The sequence below is a fragment of the Manis javanica genome, chromosome 10 (genome assembly GCF_040802235.1).
Source record: "Manis javanica isolate MJ-LG chromosome 10, MJ_LKY, whole genome shotgun sequence".
Lineage (NCBI taxonomy): Eukaryota > Metazoa > Chordata > Mammalia > Pholidota > Manidae > Manis > Manis javanica.
The window spans coordinates 86,288,618-86,311,475 of record NC_133165.1 but is presented as its reverse complement, the minus strand read 5'-3'; the positions used below and the strand labels follow the sequence as shown (position 1 = coordinate 86,311,475).

Genomic DNA, 22,858 nt, shown 5'->3' with positions numbered 1-22,858 from the left:
CCATCAGGGAGCCACCCAGGAACCCGCCCAGAGTCACCTCGTCAGAACAAAAGACACTCCCACCCAGCCAGGAAATTCCAGGGGATTTAGATCTCCGTGTCAGATCCTCCTATCACTCAGGAAATTAAAAGGGTTTTAGGAGCTCTGTGCCAGGAACCAGGAGCAGAGACCAAAATACGTTTTTCTTTTATTTCATACTCAGAATTTTCTCTTCTGCTTCAGCCACATGAGTAAGGGGCAAAGACAAGGCCTCAGACAGTGAGCCTTCTCCCTGCAGGCCAGGTCCAAACTCTAGACCCCATCTGACTATTATTTCAACTCCTCATCCTTGACCTGCCACCCACTTGCTGTGTGACCACGGGCAAGAAACTTCCCCATTTTGGGTATCACTTTCCTCCTCCATAAAAAGAGGATGTTGAATTTCAATGAGCTTAAGGTCACTTCCATCCCATCGCTTTACAATATAGTTGAAGTTACTCTGCTACAATGGAGTGTACATGTTATTAATTTAATGTTTATCTGTGGTGGGTGTATATCATACAAATGGCATTCACAGAGAGAATGAGCCTTTGCAAGCAATTTATTGGGTGTGAGCAGAGCTGATGCTGAGCTGAGATACAGAAATGATGTAGAGTAACAGAACCTGCGGTGCTGGCACTGTGGACTTGGGCTCAGGGAGGATGGATGAGGTTGGGGATGGGAAGGGATGACATGGAGATCTGCCTGCCTGGCTCCCTTGTTCCCAGCTCCAGCAGCCATGGAGCCCAGCATTAGGCTGGAGGACTACACCTTCCTCATTCCTATTCATTCTGGGAGGAATTTCCAAGGTCTTTGTTTTTTGGTAGAGCCCTTCCATGGCACCACCCAGATATTCACCAGACTCTAAAAATCACTGCAGCCCAATTCCACAGCTGTCTCTTCCCTGCCCCGGGTTTGGAATGCTTGAAGTGGACAAGTTTCCAGTCCCTATGGACTTTGTCTGCTGGTCTCTTTTTTGGAGGAGAATGGAGACAGGGCTGCCTCTTCTGCCCTGGGGCTTCCCAGGGCCAATCCGTGTATTCATGTGCAGGTTACCCTGAAAGGTGCCCAGCTGAGAGGAAGAATGGAAGTTGGGACCCATCTCACACCCCACTCACCAAATCGTGTGCCCTAACATGGCTGAATTTGGGTAGAGAAAGGAGCATCTTTTTCAGATTTGCACAAAGGCACCCTGTGGGCTGAGCTCTGGGTTCCCCAAGCTCCTGCAGTTCCACCTCTTACCCCCATGCCATCCATCATTTATCATCCTTTGCCACATGTCTTAAGAGTTTTCATTTGCTGAACTGTGACTGTAGGCCCTCATGATCTGCCCTTGGATGTTTCTTCTTGAATTCCTGTTTCCATTCTTATTACTGCCCTAGCTCGCTTCTCCTACTTCAGACTGATTCTGTCACTGGCTCACTGATTGCCTGAGCTGAGAATCAGTATATCTGGGGAAGGTCTGGCTTCAGTGAAAGCGAAGTACCGGAAGTGTTCAGCAGTGTTAGTAGGAAAGTTCAAGAATATAGGGAGTATATTCCCAAAAGAGCTGGAGTTTCTAAGGACACAAGGAAAGGGACTGGTTTGGGTGAGGCCAAGGAGGACATGAGCCCAGGATGGAAGGGCTAAGTTGATGGGCATACAAGGTAAAAAGGCACTAGATCCGGAAGGCGATCGAGGCACAGAGCAAGTGTGCTCTCTCCAGGATATGCAGCCTGCAGAGCACTGGGGGCATGCCAGAAGCGGCAGGCAGGGGCTTGGGGTGGCAGTGGGTTAATCTATAAAGTCCCTGGAGAGTGCCTGGCACATAGGAGCTGTCACACACATGTTTGACAAATATGGACACAGCATTGAGATGTCCTGACTGCCCTTTATCTCAGAAGGCAACCTTGCTCCATGAAATTCTCCAGCGCCTCAGACAAGTCACTGGACATCCTTCCAGATCTGCAACAGCAGGTTTAAAGGGCAGTGCCGACCAGATGGTAGGTGCTTTCTCAGCCATGTGTTCATTAAACTCACCCGTGGTCCTCTCTTTTCCCTGCCCACCTTCAGAATAGACTATTATCTCAGAAGAATCCTTTACATGGCAAAGTCCAAAAACTGGCCTGTAACCAGACTTGACTCCAAGCTTCTTGAAAACCGAGATCAACTCTATCACATTTTTGTTTGCTTTCCCAGCAAAGCAGTGTCTGGCACCAGTAGATGGCCATTAACTTTTTGCTGAATTAACGTATTGCCCAAGTCTGAGGCAGAATTAGCCCGCAAGTGTATGCTAACTAGGTACAGTGATATTTAACGAGAATTCAGATCAAAACCAAATAGATTAATTACAGAACAGGCTCAGTTGGGTCCATGTTGAGGGTCTGCTTATTGGTGTCAATGCAGAAGAGGTTAACTCAGCAGGCGTGGGCTGCCTGAACCCTGCACATTCCAAAGTGAGTCCTGTCTTCAGGAATAGCCCTTGACCTGACTCCTAGGAGATGACCTTTGAGCCCTTGGACTATCTTGCTTGATAAGAGTTTTTTTCTATGCCTGAGGTTTGGGGCCACACTGTATCTGTCTGACCAGACAGTTTCTGCTAACAATGTGACTTACGGTGAATGCCTCTTTTTATATGCCTGAAGCTCTGGACCATACTGCATCAGTCTGACTTCTAGGAGGGCAGGGAGCTAGAGACTGAGGAGCTAAGATCAGTCACACAGGCACTGCATGCCTACTGGATGGCCCCCAGTAAAAACCCTGGGAAACAAGGCTTAGATGTGCTTCTCTGGCTGGTGATACTTTGCATGTGTTGCCATGCAGTTTCTGGGGAATTAAGTGCATCCTCATGTACTCCACTGGGAGAGGACACCTGGAAGGCGGAACATGTTTTCTCCTGGACTTTACGACATGCACTTTTTCTCTTTGCTGTCTTTAATGTGTATCTGTAAGTCTGGGGAAAGGAAATCCCAGGGCAAAATACCTTTAAAAACTGAAATCAGTCAAAGGGAGAAATAAAATTTTAAATGTGTTTATTGCTTACAAGCTGCAGTCCAGGCGCATCTCTCTCTCCTGCTCAAGCAGAAGCAAAAACCAGTCCTCCCTCTCACCTCTCAGGTACCGATAAGCCCTCCTTGTCCAGGTACTTACCCATTCATATGGAGATGAACTTCTCTCCACCCCTGAGGAATGATGCAAATGCACTAAAACCATACTGCTTTCCACTTCCGAACACATATTGATATGCAGCTGTACTAAAGCCAGGCGAGTTATTCTGGAAATGTTACAATTTTACCCACAGTATCCTTTTGCTGTAATAAATCCTAGCTGTGAGTATAAGAGCTTTTCTGAGTCGGTGTGTCCTTCAATGAATCATTGAGCCTGAGGGTGGTCTTGGGGTCCCCAAACACAATGTCTGTGATGAAAAGTGGAATAATCTTTGTCTTCAGCTGCACTGATACCTCTCCACAGAAATCCTCCATTCATTCTTGCAACAAATATTTCTTGAAGACCTGCAATGTGTAGCTGTTGCAATTCAGGCATTGTAATTACACCATTCAACAAAACAAAGATCTCTACCCTCATGGAATGTGGGTTCTATTGGGGGGAAGGGGAAGAGGCTACACACAATAAACTTAACAAATAAGGTGATAAATGCAATGGTAAAAAGGAAAAGTCAAACAGACACAGGGGATCAGGGGTGCTCAGCTGGAGGTGGACTCCTTGAGTAGGTGAGATATGGCAGACAGAGATCAGGGAACTAACTGGCTGTGAGCATTACTACTATGAAAGTTCTCTGGAGGACCTGCCCTGCTCGAGTGTCCAGCAGTGGTTCTCATTCTTTAATGAGCACCATAATCACTTAGGGAGCTTGTGAAAAAAAGAAACCTTTTGTGTATGTGGAGGAGGAAGGAAGATTGTGGGTAAAATTGAAACATTTCCAGAATTTCTCCCCTGGCTTTGGTGCATCTGCATATCAACAGGTGTTCAGAGGTGTAAACAAGTAGGCTTTAGTGCATTTGCATCATTCCTCAGGGGTGGAGAAGTTCATCTCCATATCAATGGGTGATTACCTGGGCAACAGAGGTCTTATCTGTATCTGCGAGGTGAGGGGGAGGGCTGGTGTGGTTGCTGCTTGAGCAGAGAAGATGGCCTGGGACTGCAGTTTGTGAGCAATAAACGGTTTTAAACTTTATTTCTCCCTTTGACTGATTTTGGAGGCATTTTGCCCTGGGATTTCCTTTCCCCAGACTTAAAATTGGTGTAGCGAAATCTGTCATAATGGGTGCGACCTTTGGGAGGGCTACCCCTAGAAATGATGGGGAGAAGTGGCACTCGCGCCGAGGGACATGTGTCTACACTCGTGTGGTCGTGGAGGTGCCACCACCACTGCTGGCCACGCTGACCCCGGCCCGTGGCCTGAGTCTAAGGCTACTGCTTCTGCCACTGCTGCTGCTCTTGCTGCCGGCTGGAGCCTGGCCACAGCCACGGAAAGGAGCAGAGGTCCGGGTCACCTTGAAGCAACTGGCTGCTGTGTACCACACCTTGCTGGCTACAGAGCCCATCGCCGGAACAGCTCCGGCCAAGGTAATAATCCCTATCCCATTGTGGGGTGGGTGTGAGACTGGATCCAAAGGCCACGGAGCGGTGTGGTGCAGACACCTCAAAAGACAATGTGGGCCCATCGGTGTGGCTTGTCTTTTACCTTTGAAGAAGTCAGATGAGCCTGGGAGGAGTGCCCTGCACGTTGTGCAAATCAGCAAACCACCAAGAGGGGCCTAGAGCATCTCTCTGCAGCCTATGGTCAGTTGCCGGTTACTGAGAGTGATCGAGGTACCCGCTTTATTGGACATGTGTTGCAAGGACAATCACGGTTATTTGCTTCTAGGGTCTTTGTGTCCTGGATGCGCCCCCTGGCTGCAGCTGCCATGTGATGGCTGGAATGGACGAACTTTGGACTTAATCTGCATGGGACTTTGAACCTAGCTGAGTCCTCTGGCTTGAGAATTATGATTGTGTTGTTGTTGTCAAGAAAATAATGTTTAAAGAGAGGCTTGACTTTGTCTAATGTTTGGTAAAAGTTTTGTGAGCAATCTAGCATGATTGTTAGGAATGAGTAAACAAGTGTAGAAACGTATTTTGTGCTTAGTGAGAGACTGTGCTGTGAAGTACATTTACTTAATCTGCATAGGCTGAATCCTCTGGTTTGAGGATTATCAAGACTTTATTGCTGTTGCTATTGCATGTTACTAGATTGGTTGGAAGAGGGGGGTTGAGTAAATTGTAAGGCGAGATTTCTGAAGGGGTGGATTGTGGGTAAAACTAAAACATTTCCAGAATTTCTCTCCTGGCTTTGGTCCATCTGCATATCAACAGGTGTTCAGAGGTGTAAACAAGTAGGCTTTAGTGCATTTGCATCATTCCTCAGGGGTGGAGGAGTTCGTCTCCATATCAATGGGTGATTACCTGGGCAACAGAGGGCTTATCTGTATCTGAGAGGTGAAGGGGAGTGCCGGTGTGGTTGCTGCTTGAGCAGAGAAGAAAGACGGCCTGGGACTGCAGTTTGTGAGCAATAAACAGATTTTAAACTTTATTTCTCCCTTTGACTGATTTTGGCTTTTAGAGGTATTTTGCCCCGGAATTTCTTTTCCCCGGACTTACAAAGATTAATATTTTTAATGAACACATTCAGTTGGTCTGACACTGGAGAAATATGAACTGCAAATAGAGACACATCACATTAGGCAGCCTGAAGGTGAGTAAGACACAGCCTTGCCCTTGAGGAATTTACCCTTTAGTGAAACAGAGAGGTATCTGGATCAATATAATGCCTTTTGGAGCATTCACTGCCATTAATATTCACAGGGCTTTCTGAATTGACAATTGCTGAGAGTAGAGAACTCTGAAGGGATCAAGAACAACAAAGGAAGTGCTGAGATCCTGGAAAACATCTCTTATGGGAAGGCGAGAGGGGTCTGAATATTCAGAGGTTTTCTCAGAGGTGGCTCTGCTGAAGGGACAAAGTCTTCGGTCATGGGAGGCTGGATAAATAGAAAGAGCCTTGGAAGGAGTGGGAAATACTGTCTGTACTGCCCCCTGATCTCCACAGGCCCCCTTTGCCAGCTGTGTCCATCCCCAGGTTTCCTGGGTTCATTCCTAAAGGCTCCTGTTAGCAATTGTCTTCAGAGGAAGAAATACAGGCTCCCAGAGCCTCTTTACCCAGAGGCAGTGCTGGTGAGCTTCAGTTACCCTGGGGCCGTGGAAGCCAGTGACTGATAGTGCAGAGTGTGAAAGAACAGCCCTTTGCCCTGTGGTGGGACAAACTGGGCTATCACTTACTGTGGGTAAAATTGTAACATTTCCAGAATATCTCGCCTGGCTCTAGTGCATTTGCATATCCTCTGGGGTGGAGAGAAGTTCATCTCCATATCAATGTGTAATTACCTGGGCAACCGAGGGGGCTGGCTTGCTTGTTTGCTGGCTTCTGCCAGAGCAGTGGAGAAAGACAGCCCAGGGCTGCAGTTTGTGAGCAATAATGGGTTTTAAACTTTATTTCTCCCTTTGACTGATTTCAGTTCTTAGATGTATTTTGCGCCGGGGTTTCCTCTCCCCGGACTTACACTTACATTCCAGAGCCCCCCACAGGATCGGGCTGAGGCCGGGGCTTCACCTGAAATCAGACACTGGCTTCTCCTTTCCTGTTCTGCTTCCTCGTCCCGTTACAGGTGTGGAAATAATTCCTTAGTAAGCCACTTACATGTGAATCCTTGTCTCACCTGACCTAAGACAGACAGAGCGTTCAAGCACCAAAGCAACCCATATCCTGGCTCACAATTCTTTGGGGAGAAGGGACAAAATGAGGGGAGGGCTGCAAGAGCTGAACCTGTTCCCACGGCAGCCCAGAGAGGTATTCCTCTCCCCCTCCCCAGCCTGGACTGCTCAAACCTGCCTCACTTGGCTTCTCTAGAAAGGCCATTTTAGCACGCATAGCACCAGGCTTCCAACTGCCCGGAGCTATGGGAAACGGATGGAAAACGCAGACTCAATTATCAATTCCAGACCAAACCCAAAGTGTAAATACGGAGCCCGAACTGGGGCAAATAACTTCAAAACTCAAACAGAGAGGACTCACCCTCTTTGGCAAGCCTAGAAAGTTGTCCAGGCAGTTCAGGGTTCTCTGAGACCAACATGAGAGGCTAAAGAATTGAACATTCTGTCCCATCTTTGCTCAGCCTGCCCTCTGCTGGAGTGTTTCATGAACAGCAGCTGGTCAGGAGAGACGGAGCCAAAAGCAGGAGGCCTCCAGAATCCCACTCAAAGCCTGCTCACCCTTCAGGGACCAACTTAAATATCACCTCCTCCAGGAAGACTCCCCTGATTCTTGCATATAGAAGCAAGTTCTCTACTCTGAGCTCTCCCATCTCTTTATTTATACTTCCCTTCTGGTGTTTCTACCTTATGTCATGGTTATGTAGTAGTACATGTTATCTCCCTGACTCTGTGAGCTCCTAGAGAAAAAGGACTTTTTGTTTGTTTACTCCCCAGGGATTTTGCACCTGCCCAGAAATGTCTCCTGCAACTAAGCCCTACATTTATATCATTAAAGAGTGTCCTTTGAATTCAAATGCATTTCCAAAAAGATTCAATTAAAATGTAACTATGAAAAGACAAACATGTTTCCTGGCCTGTGAGTCATTAACTACTTAAGGCATTACCACATCAGTGGAACCCAGAGCTCAGAGCCAAGGTTTTATGGGAAATATTTTTAGGTGCAAAGAAAGATGAGAAAAGGAAGAAGGTAAAGAATAAGGGACAAGGGGATTTGACATGAGACACTTCTAAAGATAGTTGGCTGGATTAGGTTGGGGAGAGCTTGAGGCACTGAATGGCGGCAGAAGGGAACTAAGGACCCACTTACCTTGAGGTAGAGGTCCCAGAAGGAATGTGTGGAATACACATAAAAGGGGCCATTGTATCTTGTAGGACCCAAATTATTGGCTTCAAATGCAAAAAAGCAAACACTAAACAAAATTCAAAAATACTTCATTAAATGTCAGTAAAACATGACAGTGTATCTGCTTTATTTAGCATTTATAAATATTCATTCCATTTGAAAAGAATTTGTGGGTTAGATTTCCTCACTTCATAAGAATTCCCGATTAAAGACAGTGACTCCTGAGAAATTATAGCCAACTACAAATTAAATATTACTCATAGCCAAGTAATTTCCAAAGAGAACTTAAAAAACTCCTTTCAAATTTTCAGAGCAAAATTTTACTTAATGTAGGGTACAAGTGCATTTTAATATATTTGATGTAAAAAAGTAGGAGTCCCTGGGGTTTACAGAGTTTTTTAAATGACCCTGAGTATCAAAAAACAAGTTCATCCATCCCCTTCATTTTCACTCTTGATGCATTAGTCTTCACCTTCCACAGACAGAAACCCACAGACAAGTAGCTTCTTTGAAATACAGCTTGAATTTACCTTCTTGTCCACCTGCATGGTCCAATTGCTTACAACTAATTGATTGATTAAATGCTTGGAAGAAATCACTGAAAAGTTTTCCTGTTTCCAAGGGACCCTCCAGAGGGAATTGGAGTTACTCCTTTTTTTTGTGTATATTTTCTAAGTATCATTTACATTTACAAGCAAAAACTGAAGACATATTCTCCACCTTCCCCTTTTACATAGCTATTAATATACCCAAACTGCCATGTCCCTTGTCCTTTCTACTTAATAATTGAATCCCCTTTTCAAAACCCAAAGTTAAGAGGAAACTGCTAGTAACCCTCTCCCCAAAACAGTCAAAAGGGAAGAAACATACAGCCTTTTAGGACGTAGGAGCAGTTTATCTAGTCAGAAAACACTAAGCTACAGAATATTTAAAGAGAACTCTTAATCGTCTTATGCGGAAACAGTGGAGACTCGGCAGAGTGCCAATGCTGTGATGCCGATACTGTGACGTTTTCTGTCTTTTCCTTGTTTTTCACAACCTTCACAATTTTGAGGAATCTTGGTACAAGGTGTTTTGTAGAATTTTCCTCCATCTACAAATCCTCCAGAAGTTTGGAGGCTTTTTCTGATTTTTTCTCCTGATTAAGTGGGGTTACGGGTTTTGAGGGAGAATCTAACAGAGGTGAAGTGCCCTCCTCATCACATCCTGTCAGTGGTACAGAATGGGAACAGGCCGTCAGGGGTGAAGTTAAACTTGGTAATTTGGTTCAGGTAGTGTTTGCCAGGGTTCTCCCCTGTAAAGTGACTGTTTTTACCTTTTCCATACTGTATTCTTTGGATGTGATCCACTAAGTTCACCCACACTCAAGGCCTGGATAGGGGTGGGGGACTGGGGGGGTGAGAATCAAGTTCTACCTCCTAGGGTTGGCGTATCTACTTATGTAATTGGAATTTTTCTGTAAGGAAGATTTGTCCTTCATCCCTCATCTATTTATCAGATCTTTAGTTTATACCAATATGGACTTACATGTATTCTATACTTGGGCTGTAATCTAATACCACGCTATTTATTTTGTTGCTCACAAAGTTGTTCTGCCATAGGGAGCTCTTCCAATTGTTTCCTGTGTCTCTTTGACATCCTTTTGTTTTTGAGCACATACTTGCTTTCTGGCACTACAAGATACCGATCTTTATATTTTTAAAGTCCGGCACGGCATCGTCTCACTTTGTTGTTGTTTTTCCCTAGCAAAATGTGTGTATTTATATGGATGTATTAGACATAAGCTGGAAGGGGCTAAGTGGGGAGCCAGAGACTCCTGCTGTCTCCCAATATCTATCTCCACTTCTTCCAAAATTGCAGTGATCACCTAGATAAACCCACCTTCCCTAGCCTTTTTTGCAGCCAGACATGTTTATTGACCGAGTTCCGGCCAATGGTCTGTAAGTGGGAGTGTTGTGAGCCACTCCCGAGTTCTTGCCCTTAAAAAGACTGAGTATGAATGAGCTCCCTGGGTCCCTTTCCTCCTTCCTGCTGGCTGACAGATGGCGAGATCCACAGCAGCCACTTCCTACTAGCTGAACAGCAAGAGCCCAGACCCTGTGTCTGGGAATGGTTTTCTGGCAGCTGAGCTGAGGGAGTCCCCCAACCTGTTCTCTATCTCCCTCTATCCGGGAGGAGTCCTCATAACACTACACCAGCAGGCCAAACAGACCACTAGAGCACCTGGGGGTGGACCTCAGCGCTGAAACAGTGTGCAATGGAGTGGCCTGCTAAGAACAAGTCTGTGGAAAATGTGCTCAGGGGGAGAGGAGATGCCTGAGCGTGAGCGGCCTGTGAGCTCCCTAGCTACCTCCCCACTCTCGCAAATGGTGGCTGGGCAGAGGCTCAGCGTGGGCAGCCAGATGGAGTTCTGAGGCCCAGCTCCTCACTGTCACTGGGCAGTAAGTTGTTCTGGTTAGTTGCAAAAAACAAATATGGCCCCAATTTCACTTTTCTTTCCTCTTCTCTACTCCCTTTTAATTATTACAAATGCTAACTGATCAGAAACCATGAAATATTTGAGACATAAAAAGAGCAAAGTGACACTCTGAATCCCTGGGTAAGGATCAAGAGAAACATCTATTGAGTTTGTACTATATGCCAAACAGTTTGTAACACAGAATATTATTCTTCATAGCACCACTGAAAGACAGTATTTTATCTCTAACTATTGGAAGGGAGAAGAAGGTCATCAGAAAGTTACACAGCAGGATATTAACAGAACTGGGCCTGGAGTCAAGGCTGCCTGTCCCCAGCTCTTTCACTTACCTTGTTGTTGCTGTGTCTCTGGGGGTGCTCAGGGCCTGCTGTACACTTTGTATTTTGCAACTAGCCCTGTTCTTTCAGGAGGGGTTACTTGTTGGAATCCAGCATGGGAGCCTTATTAACCAGACACCTTGGCTCCCCTTCCATCTGGGCAGTTGTGATGGACTCGCTCACACTCCGACACTGGACCCTGGGTGGCGTCCTGAGTCCCATCCTGCAGACCTGGGGTCTGTCTGGGTTCTTCCTACAGCATCACAAGGAAGAAAGCATGACTGGAACTCAGGGAAGAGCTGTAGACAGAGTCCCTGCCTGGTAGTATAGAACCAAGTCTGTGATCTGTGAAAACAGGTAGGAAACACAGGTTGTTTTTTGTTTTGTTTTGCTTTGCTTTTTGGCCTGATGATGGCTGCTAACATTATCCGAGGACCCTGGTGCTTAACTGCATGAGCTTTGAAATCAGACAACCTGGGTTCGTCTCCAAACCTTGCTACTATTCCAGTTATCTATTGTTCTGGAACAAACTACCTCAAAACATAGTGGTGACAGTTTCATTATCTCATGTGATTCAGGCTTGGCTGGATGATTCTTTTGTTCATATGGCATCAACTGAGGTCCCTCGGTGGTCTTCAGCTGGTAACTGAGCTGCTCTGCAGAGCTAAGATGGTTCTGTGTGCATAGCTGGTATATTCAGGGAAGGCTGGGAGGCTGGGCTCAGCTGGCCCCTCACTCTTTCCATGTGGTTCCAGGGCCTCTCCACGCAGTCTCTCTGGCAGGTGTTCCCATTTCCTACATGGCAGCCAGGGCTTCAAGAGACAAAGCTGCCAGCTCTTCTAGAGTCTGGGTCCGGAGTTCACATACCATGCTTTCTCCTTGTCCTCTGTGGGGAGTCAAAGCAGTCAGACACTTGCCCAGATTCAAGAGGAGGGGAAAGAGACCTCACTGCTTTATGGAAGGAGCGTCAATCAATTTATGGCCATGTTTCCTTGCATGGAAAATGTAAATTGAATCAGACATGGATCCTGCCTTTAAGTTGTTTCCTATCTAGTAGAAGGTAAGACCTATGGGTAGAATTAATGAGAGAAGCCCAGAGGTGCACAGGACTCTGAGCATGCCCAGAGGACCATGACTCCTAAGAGGCAGAACTGGCTGGGATTCAGTCCTTCTGGCTGCTGGGCATCAGGAGGACCCTGAAAGGTGATGGCATTTCAGCTGAGCCTCAGAACTTGGGGAGGCAGGGACGGCCAGTTGTTCCCCAACATCAGTTACCCTCTCTTCTATGCCATGGCCATGGTCTTCCAGAAGTAAGATAACTTTTTATTCTCCCTTGCAGTTTGGTGTAGCTGTGTGACAAGGCTCTGGCCTCTGGGCTGTCATGAGAAGAAGAGATCTGAGCAATTGCCAGGTTATATCTTTAAAGAGAGGAAGCAGGCCTTTCCCTGCCCCTTCCTCCCTCTTGGTGCTCATAAAGTAGATGATGTCCTGCACCATCTCGGGACATGAGGACCTGGAAGCCCCGTAAAGCTGGCAGAGCAACAAGACAGAAGGAAACCGCTAGGTTCCAGCTGTCCCACTGGGACAGGAATGAGGAATACCCCTCTTCCCCTGACGGAGCAGCAGGGGGGACGGGAGTGCTGTCTGGGCTCTCCCTGGGAGCTCCTAGTGCTGCTGGTGTGGGGAAAGAGTGGGAAAGGGAATCCAGTTCAAAGGATGGAGGAAAAAGTGTAAGTCCAGGTAATTGTTCTCATGAATTTTATACTCTGAGGAAGAAGAGGAGAGAGCAATGGATATAGTCTCACAGTCTCTTAAGGGCAGGCTGACCTGGTGGTTCTGAAAAGCACTGACTTTCCCTTTTCGCTCTTGTACTTCACTTAATGTGAGAATCAAATTAAATGTGTTTGTTATATTAATGATTAGTGGTCAGAAGGCCCAAGGCATTATTCATGTGCCTTTAAAAGCCATTTTTTTCTCAAATATTTTCTGTATATTCTCCTAGATTACCTTACAGAAGCTTTAGCATTCTTTTATTCACATTTAGATTTGAAATTCACCTGGCATTGGGTTTTGTGTGTGGTATGAGGTTAGGCCAAAGTTTCAGTTGTTTTAAAAACCATCCTTTTCCTACTGCCCTACAGGGATAACTTTGTCATCAATCAAAGGCATTTGGCAGTATCTGTGCACTAAAATTGAACGGATGCACACCCTCTGATTCACTAGGTCCACTCCTAGATATATACCAAACAGAAGCACATTTATATGAGCGTGCAAAGACAGTCGAGAATGTTTATAGCAGCACTATTCAAAATAGCTCAACAGACAACAATATTGTATTATAATCATTAAACTTGTTTAAGAGAATAGAACTTAATGATTCCAACCACTAAAAAGAAAGGATCATTATGTACACGATAAAGATGCTAATTATTGCTACAATGGCAATCTTATTACAATATATAGGTGAATCAAATTAGCATGTTATACACCTTAAGTTTGCACAGTGCTATCTGCAAACACATTTCAATTTTTTTCTAAGGCAAACAACAACAAAGCCCCAAAATAGCCCTAAGATGAAAACCGTCCAAATGTCAATCAGGAGTAGAAGAAATAAAGGAGTTAAGGTATATTCATGTGGTAAAATAGCACACGGCCATGAAAACAAGTGAGCTAAACCGCACACAATAACTATAAGACACCTCCCAAATGTGTTGAGTGAAAGAAGCCAAAAGTAAAATAATATAAACTATATCATTCTATTTATATACATTTTTTTAAATGTGCAAAACCAATCTATGGTGTTGGAAGGTTGCCTTTGGGGAGGAGAGTGGAGTTAGTAACTGGGGGGACCGGGGGATGGTTTCTGAGGTGCCATTAAGGTTCTATATCTTAATCTGAGTGGTGACACTGTCTGATAATTCATTGAACTGTACTTTTATGATGTTTGTACTTTTTTGTATGTGTACTGTGTATATATATATCAGTCTAAAAGTTATTTTTAAAAAGTAGTTGGTTATGTTATATTCTAAGGAGAGTAAGACTGAAGAGAGGTATGACAGAGTTAGGACAGATTATATCTGGAGGTGGCCTTCTTTTAGTTTCAAAGTGGCTGTTGCATTTCTCTTGTGAAGCACCAAAACATACCAAATATTTGACATACATGCAAAGCAAAAATGATGGATGGAATAGGAAAATAAAACTAGTAGTCAGATCTCAGCAAATCTCAAATACCACTGACCATAAAATGTACTATTATTTTAATAAACGATCTATAGGGAAAAATGCTGCTAATTAAATATGAAACCATGCTTTAACAATGGACCTGGGTGACACATAAAATGGTCATATCAGGTTTTCAATGCTTTGAGGTTCCTTTGATTTATTCCAAGGGATTTGGCAGTTTTCCTACATTCAGCTGCCTTATGAGCTTGGTTTGAGATTATGTTAGACATTGCATCTATTTCAGGTACAAATTGGAACACGACATCTTCTAGCTGCGGGTCTCCTCCTTCCTTAGTTTCTGTAAAGCTCTGGTTGTTCTTTACAAGAGAATTTAGGAATTTGGCCATTCCTCCAAGTGAAATAGCTGCTTCATCACTCTGTCTGTGAGTACAAATCACCTTTCATTTCAATAAGCAATGTCTTAAAAGACATTTTAAACATCAGTTAAACTCATCTACAATTATGCCAATAGAATAGCCATGGCCAAGTTTAAGCACGTGAAGGCAGTGCCCCAGCTGCTGCCTGGCCCACAGTGACTGCAAGAGGCTTCTCTATTTCAGAGATGTTAAAGTGTGCATCTTAGAACTGATGAATCAGTGTGTTGAAGGGAAAGGCAAAGTCAGAAAATTACTATTTACAGCGTTAGAGGAAGTCTTACATACTTGCATAGTTTGGGCTGAAAATAAGCAGTGATGTATTTCAAGGACCTAGAAGAAAATCAGGGAATAGGTCAAAAGAAAATAGCATAGTTTGCCTAAAATACATATACTATGCTTGATGGAGGCTGTTATTCATTTACTTGACATAGAAGAGCATGGCTGGTCTCTTTCCCCTTGGGAGGCAAGGTGATGTGATAACTTAGGGCAGTTGAGTGCTGGTAAATGTTTAGCAACTGGCTATCTAGAAAATATGTGCACATATGTGTTTATTATAAATTTACCAATATAAAGGATGCATAGTGCACAGTTTAAAAGTAATGTTAAATGTATAATACTCTTTGTTGTACATTACCATGTAGCCAATTAATCAGTTGCTTCCCAAATAATGCTTTTGTTGATTATTTTCCCCAACTCTGTATCTGTAGTGAACCTGTGGTTGCAATTGACCGAGTATGGTCCTGACATGAATGTTGGTTGATATTTTTGTCTACATTAATGAAAAAGAAAAAAGTGAAACAGCAAAGACATATCTTGGAACTTGACTCTTTTGCCAATAAATGCCTTTGTTGAATCAGAGGACAGTTTTCTAATACTGAAAGAATCTTTCCTCAATGGTTTTGTTACGAAAAATATAACAGCTACAGATACAGCACACCTTTAAGTTTAGTCTACATTATTCACATTTTCCCACCACCTTCTTAAGTCTAGACAATCAACAAAATGATAAATCAATCCCTGACTTGTAATGTGTGCCAAATTGCTGGACTGTAAATACCCCCATCATGGCCAATTTCAAGCTATCAATGTGACCTTACTGTATGTAGGGATGGGAAGAGACACACGGGAGCACAACACCATATATATTATTTCCACCCTACAGATAAACGAAGTCTTAATAACTTTAAAAGCATAGATGCTAGTAAAAGGTAGTGTTAATAATTGTGAAGCGATGACTTTTGAATATTACCTTGCCTTAAATATAATTTATCTAATTGTAAGTTTGTATCATTTTAATTTTTAATAATGGCTGTGTTTAACAAATGCTCACAAAATTCCTGAAATTTTAACTATCAGCTCTTGTAAGTCTGTATGAGTCAACTCTGGCACACTTCTCCTTCAGAGTCAACTTCAGGATTATATTTAACTTTACCAGTTCCTTGTTCTACAACCATGGACAATATCCCTAGCCTCTTCAAACTCGGTTAGTTCTACAGTAGGGCTAATAATATCTACAGCATAGAGTTGAGTGAGGACGGAACAAGATCAAGTTTGTGAATTGCTAAATCAACACAAAGTAGGAACATGATATTTATTCTTTTCTCTTTCTCCAGTCTTTCTCCTGTCTGATCCATCCTGTACACTGCTTCTTAAAATTGTCTTCCTGAAACAGAGATAACGCTCTCATCCCTCTGACTTACACTGGTATTAAGTACAAACTTCAATTTGCTATCAAAGTTCGCATCTCACCAATCTCATTTTGTCATTACTTCTCCAGTGATTGTCTGTGCCCCGACTGCAAATCTGCTGACATGTCCCACGTGGTCCTTGTTGATCCCGTCTCTGCACCTTTGCTCCTGGCACTCCTGCCGTTGAGATCTTTGTACCGTCTGGGCCATCTTCCTCCTCCCCCATCACAGCACACCTCCATGAGGCTCTGTCAGCCCTATCTTACAGTGTCTAACCTGTATTGAGTGCTGGGGTAGAGCCAGGAACTGTGCAGAGTGTTTCATATGCATTATCCCATTTAGTTCTTCCAGAGGCACGGCAAGCACAGATAACCTGCCCATGGTCACACTCCTGGCGAGTGGCTGAGCTGGATTTGAACTCAGGTGGTATGACTCCAGCATCTGGGCCCTTAGACATTGTGTCCCACTTAACTACCTGAATAAAGACTAGTTAATAGTTGACCAGAGGAAGAAAGACTGCTCAAGCAAGTGAGTAAGTATGACAGTGTGTGGCGTATTTATGAACTGCATAGGACACAGATGGCTGGTGCCAATGAATTAAAATGGCAGGAAGTAAGAATGGAAATGTAGTCTGGGCTTCACTGAGGAGAGATTTTAATGTAATACTATGGAATTTAGACTTATTTTGAGAACTATTAGTTTTGGGTTTTAGAAAGACAAGTCTCGCAGCATGAAGATGGCTGAAAAAGGAAAAATGGGTGGTAGGAAGATGAGCTCAGAAGACAGTTGTATCATCAGCTATTGCTGCATTAATGCTACATAACAAACCACTCCAAAAGTGTCTCACTCTTAGGTCTGTGGGTTGCCTGCAAGTCTGCTGAGGCAGGCTGGATTTCAGGCTCCAGGCTGCAAGGTGGGTCCAAGTCTGTTCCATTCACCAATGCCTTGGCCCTGGACCTGAGACTGCTTGGGGGCATGTTGTCATGGTGGATCTCAGCCCAAGAGACCAAGCCAAAGGGGGTATAGGCATATGTAAAGCCTCTGCTTGGATTATGGTTGCTAATTTCTATTGAACTAAGCAAGCCACATAGCTCAATCCACAGTCACTGAGGCAGAGAACTATGCCCTACCTACTCCAAGATATCGCGAGGTCGGGGGATGGACTCAAGAATTAACAATACTCCATTGTGGTACTGGCAAGAGATGATTAGGGCAATGACAATGGAAGGAGAGTAGGATCAAAGTTATTGGGGAGCAAGAGCTCCCGGGACTTAGGGTCCATTAGAAGGGAGGTGAATGAGGAGAAGGAGGTTCCTAACTTAGCATATGGATAATAAACAAATACTTACAGAGTGCTCAGGAAGTGCTGGGCACCATTCTAAGGAGTTATGTACTGACTAATGTAGCCTTGTCATTATAACTCTATGAGAGAGGAGATGTCATCTCATTTAACAGATAAGGCAACCAAAGCAGTTATGTAACTTGCCCAAGATTATAAGGCATGGTGAGAATTCAGTTTGGATCCCTGACATCTGGCTCCACAGTCCACGTAGCCGACCACTGTGAATGCCTATCAAACAGTGTACTTGCTACATAGAATTCATAGCAGTGCCATCAGTGGGGTTCCAGATGCTGACCATGAGGCATGCTCTTATAGATGCAGTTCCACCAAATTAATTAATAAATTATTTGCAAAGCTACAATACAAAGTAGGATAAGCCAAAAGTAAGAAAAACCAAAAGTAGGATAACTCCAAAGTCCACAGGCTAACACACAAGGCATGTTGTCACAGGGGACTGCCCTGGTTGCAGCAGAAAGGAAGACTAGAGTGAGTGACACCTTCCACATCACCAGTATTTCTGCAGGATTTGCCAATGTAGGAGGAGATTAGGAGTAATCTCAGATATAAAATCTTTAGACTGGAGTCTGCTGGCATCACAGAAAGCTAAGGGATTAAATTCTGTTTCTGCTGAAGGCAACAGTAAATTTAGAGGAAGCAGTAATGTCTGGAAAGAGGGATAGGAGATTAAAGAAATTATTATTGGGTCAAAAAGTAGAAAGAAGGAAAGTACTTCCGTTGGATTTTCATCAGGAAACCCTAGATGACCCCTAAAATAGTGGTGAGGATGGGCACAGAAACAGAGTCACAGGCTCTCAGAGTGGGAAAGAGCCTAGTTTCACTCCACACTTCAAACATCTGTGTACACCGTGCATTCTTACCCCGGGATTCAAAGATGTTTTGCAATTGAATGTAGAGCTGTGTATTAGTGTATATGCATGTGTGTGCATGGCTCTGGGCATTTAGCTGGCAAGAAAAAAAGATTCATAGCTTTCATCAGATTTTCAAAGGGCTTCTTGATCCTAAAAATGTCCAGAACAGCTGCTCTTGCCCTTTCTCCTTGGACACTTGGCTCCTTTCCTTGTGTGGGGCTTGGGGTGGGATGGTGAGAGGGGATGGACTGTTGTGTTGTTGGTCAGCTCTGTTGGAACCTCCTTCCTCATACTGAGCTGACGTCTGTCTCCTCGGAAACTACCACCCTGGTCTTGGTTTTGCCCTCTGGAGCAACACTGGGTAAGGCTAATCCCTCTTTCATCTTTCTAAAAGGAAACTCATTTCTCAGTGTATTGAATTTATTTCCTGATATGAACTTAGTTGTTAAAGGAAATCCTTGACATTTTTGATGCCTTCAAAGTTTTTCATGGAGTCAGCAAGTATTCTCACATTTTGAAAAGTTTGTAAGTTTAACTACCTGGAGCTTAAAAGTAATGGATCCTATTACTTGAACCCCATGTACTCCCATGAGGCTGAATTTTGTTAAAATACTGAATAGAGGATATAGAGTTCTGTCCTCTCTCACCGTTTGGCAAATAATGTCTAATGATAGTTCCAAAGGGTCTGATTTTCCAGACAAGCAGCTTTAATAAGAAGGAGATACATTCTTATTGTAATAACCATAGGGCTTCAGAAAATGCAAAATGAAAACTATTTAGAAAGGCAAGTCCATTATGAAGAGTTTCTCTAAGTCTCAGAATTGGATTTTTAAAAAATCTGTGACCTCAAACTTGTCTTTCTAATTTCTTTACACACTGGCTTCCTTATCAGTTATACTACATAAAGCCTTTAGTAATTCTCTTTTAACTATTTTGTGGATTTCTCTACCTGTCCTTCTTTTTTACAATCACCTTGATTTAGTTACCATATTGGAAATCAGCATTCCATCTCTTTATCTGGTACGGGCCCACTCCAGTTGAAACCAACTTCTAGCTCAGCTGTCTGGAGCACCCAAAGCAAGTAATCACTAAATGTTCATGTAAGATGAGAAGAAACAAGTGCTCATTCATTCAGTGACTATATATTGAAAATGTGCTGAGTACAATGCACACAAAACCCAAGTACTAAAGGAACTATCAGTTTAATTTAGTACCCGAGTTAAGGCAGATACTTAAATTTATGTAGTAGCCAAATAATACAATGAAGAGCTGCAGGTAAGAAGTCAACATTGTAGATGAAATGGAATCATAAATATATTCCAATTAAAAATAAGGCAGAAGAAGAGAGGAGGAGAAACAAAGAACATAAGGAACAAATAGGAAACAAATAGCATGATGTTTCCTTTAATCCCAACTATATTATTAACCACATGAACTGTAAATGGTCTATACACCCCAATTGAAAAACAGAGATTGTTAGATGGAGGGTGGGGGAGGAACAAGACCCTACTACATGTTGCCTAAAAGAAACCCAGTTTAAATATAAAAATATAAACAGGGGTCTCCACTTGCGCGTGTGAGACCCCAGCATGCTGGCTACCCAATAAACGCTCTTGCTTTTGCATCCATGCGTCTCCTGGTTATTTGGAGATCGATTACACGGACCCAACAGTCACACTGAATCCATAACGACCTTGCCCGGGGCTGAAACCCATTGGCGAGACAGTGGGAATCTACAATGGAAGAATCTGAGGAGGATCAGCTAGATCACGAGTCCGAGGAGGTGGAAATCTTAAGACTGGCCCAAAGAGGAACATTGATAGTTTGAACACAGACCTTGAACAAGATATGCAAAGAATAGATGAAGCAAATCAGGAACTTCTTCTCAAAATCCATGAGAAAGAAGAAGAAATACAGAGGCTGGAAAATGAGATCACTCAGCCCCAAGACTTGACAGAAGATGATGAGTGGGAGAAGCAGAATAGTACCACCGTGGAAAGGGAGAGAACTTTGCAAGAACTGGAAGAAGAAATAGCCAGACTTGAAAGGAAAAATGAGACTCTGGTCCACAATACAACAGAACTTCAAAAAAAGCTTACAAGGAAACCGCAAAAGGCCACCTAGTTTGAACAAGGCCATCTAAAGGGAGCACCCGAAGAGTCAAAGATTAAGTTACAACAGTTGGAAGCTTCCTGTGCTGACCAAGAGAAGGAACTGGCCAAGGTAATGGAAGACTATGCATTGGTGGCCCAGCTCTGCAAAGATCAGGTCATCTGCATTAAGAAGTACCAGGAAACTTCAAAGAACATTGAAGAAGATGTAGAGACTCGGCTCCTTGAGAGAGAAGTATCAAAAGTCTTGAGCATGAACTCTGGAAGAAAAGAATATAACAGCCAAAATAATAAGGACAATTCTCTCCAAAACAAGGGAATATGGCTCTGTAAAAGGATTTTTCAATTTCTCTTTTTCATCACCCTATTTTTCATCACACTGCTGGGCTACTTGTTTTTCCACATAAGCTTCATAAATCCAGATCTCCTAATCAACATACTACTCAAGATACTGAACAGGAGCACCTTGTGGAGGCTAAGAAGCTTCCTCTTTCCATCTCTCATACTTCAGACTGAGGGCTTGTTGCTCCACTAATCCCCAAAAAACATCCTTGGAAAAAGAAGGGTCATTGGCCAGATCTGGGTTTGAGCATCAAGAGCACAGATGATATAGTCTCCTACCCCAGATGCTGAGTCACTACCTGCAATGATCATCTGCCTAATATCCTCAGAATATGTGTTCTAAGTGGAAGGATTTCCTCACACCGTCTCTGCCCTTATACGTATGCCCACCATGGAGCAGAATTCCACAGTTTGATAAATTCCAAAAAGAGATATCGCTCCACAGTGCTATTTATATTAAGTTCTATAAATAAATAAATTTAAGATTCATGGAGACAGAAAAAAAAAATAAACAGGTTAAAATTAAAAGAATGTAAAAAGAAATACCATGCCAGTATTTTGTTTGACAAAGTAAATTTCAGAGAAAAAAGAATATTACCAGAGATAAAGAAGGTCATTCCACAATAGTAAAAAAGTCAATTCACCAAGAGGACATAACAATCCCAAACATTAAAGTACTTAATAACAGAACCTCAAAATATATGAAGCTAACATTGATAGAATTGCAAGAAGAAACAGACTAATCTACAATTATAGTCAGAGACTTTAACATCCCTCTCAATAAATGATAGATGAGTAGAAAGAAAATCAGTAAAGATACAGAATATTTGAACATCATCATCAATCGACTCAACCTAACTGGCACTTACAGAAAATTATAGACCAATACACCTCATGAACATAGATGCAGTGATTCTTAACAAAATGTTAGTAAATCAAATCCAGCAGTACACAAAAAGGGTCATATGCCATGATCAACACATTATCCTAGGTTGGTTGAACATTTGAAAATCAATAGATGTAATTTACCATATTAACAGACTAAAAAAGAAAACATGCAGAAAAAGGATTGACAAAATTCAACATCCATTCTTTATAAAAACTCTCAGGAAAGAATGAATAGAAGAGACCTTCCTCAACATGATAGAGTATCTAGAAACAAACTACAGTTAAAATTATACTTAATTATGAAAGATTGAATGTCTTCCCCCAATGATGAGGAACAAAGCAAAGATGTTCGCTCTTACCGTTTCTGTTCAACATTGTACTAGAGGTCCTAGCTAGTGTAATACAGTAAGAAAAAGGAATAAAAGGCATTCAGATTGGAAAGGAAGAAATAAAACTGTTTATTTGCAGACGACATGATAGTCTTTGTAGAAAATCTGGTGGAATCTACAAAAAAACTTACAAGAGCTAATAATTTAGCAAAGTTGTAGCACATAAAATCAATATACAAACACTAGTTGTACTTCTGTATACTACCAGAGCAATCAGGAATTGAAATATAAAAATAGTATTCAATAACATAAAAAATATGAATTATTTAGGAATAAATCCCAGAAAGGTGAGCAAGACCTGTATCCTGAAAACTAAAATATAGTCAAGAAATTAAAAAGAACTTAAATAAATTGGGTGATATACTGTGTGGTGTTATTAGCATGTCTGTTCTCCCCAAATTGACTTATAGATTCAGTGCAATCTTGATCAAAATCTCAGGGGGCTTTTTTGCAGAATTTGAGAAGCTAATTCTAAAATTCATATGTAAATGCAAAGGGTCTAAAATAGCAAAATCAATATTAAAAGAAGAAAAGGCAAAATTGTAGGGATTACTCTGCCTGACTTCAAGATTTATTATAAAGCTAGACCAATCATGACAGACAATAAATAGGTCAGTGAAACAAAATAGTCCTGAAACAGACCCTTAACATACCTGATTAATTTATTTTTAACAAAGGCACAAAAGGTGTCAGTGCAGGAACAACTAGATATCCATGTTAAAGAAAAAAAAGAACTTAGATATGACTCCAAAAGCATGATCCATAGAAGAAGAGAAAATAATGAATCAGACTTCGTAACAATAAGAAATTTCTGCTCTTTGAAAGACACTGTTAAGAGAATAAAGAGGATGCCCAGACTGGGAGCCAATATTTACAAATCATG

General features: G+C 42.7%; 1 pseudogene; it reads left to right on the top strand.

Annotated features, from left to right (window-relative positions):
- Positions 1–19,983: 19,983 nt before the first annotated feature.
- On the top strand, positions 19,984–20,891 carry LOC108401534 (transmembrane and coiled-coil domain-containing protein 5A pseudogene; annotated as a pseudogene).
- Positions 20,892–22,858: the final 1,967 nt, after the last annotated feature.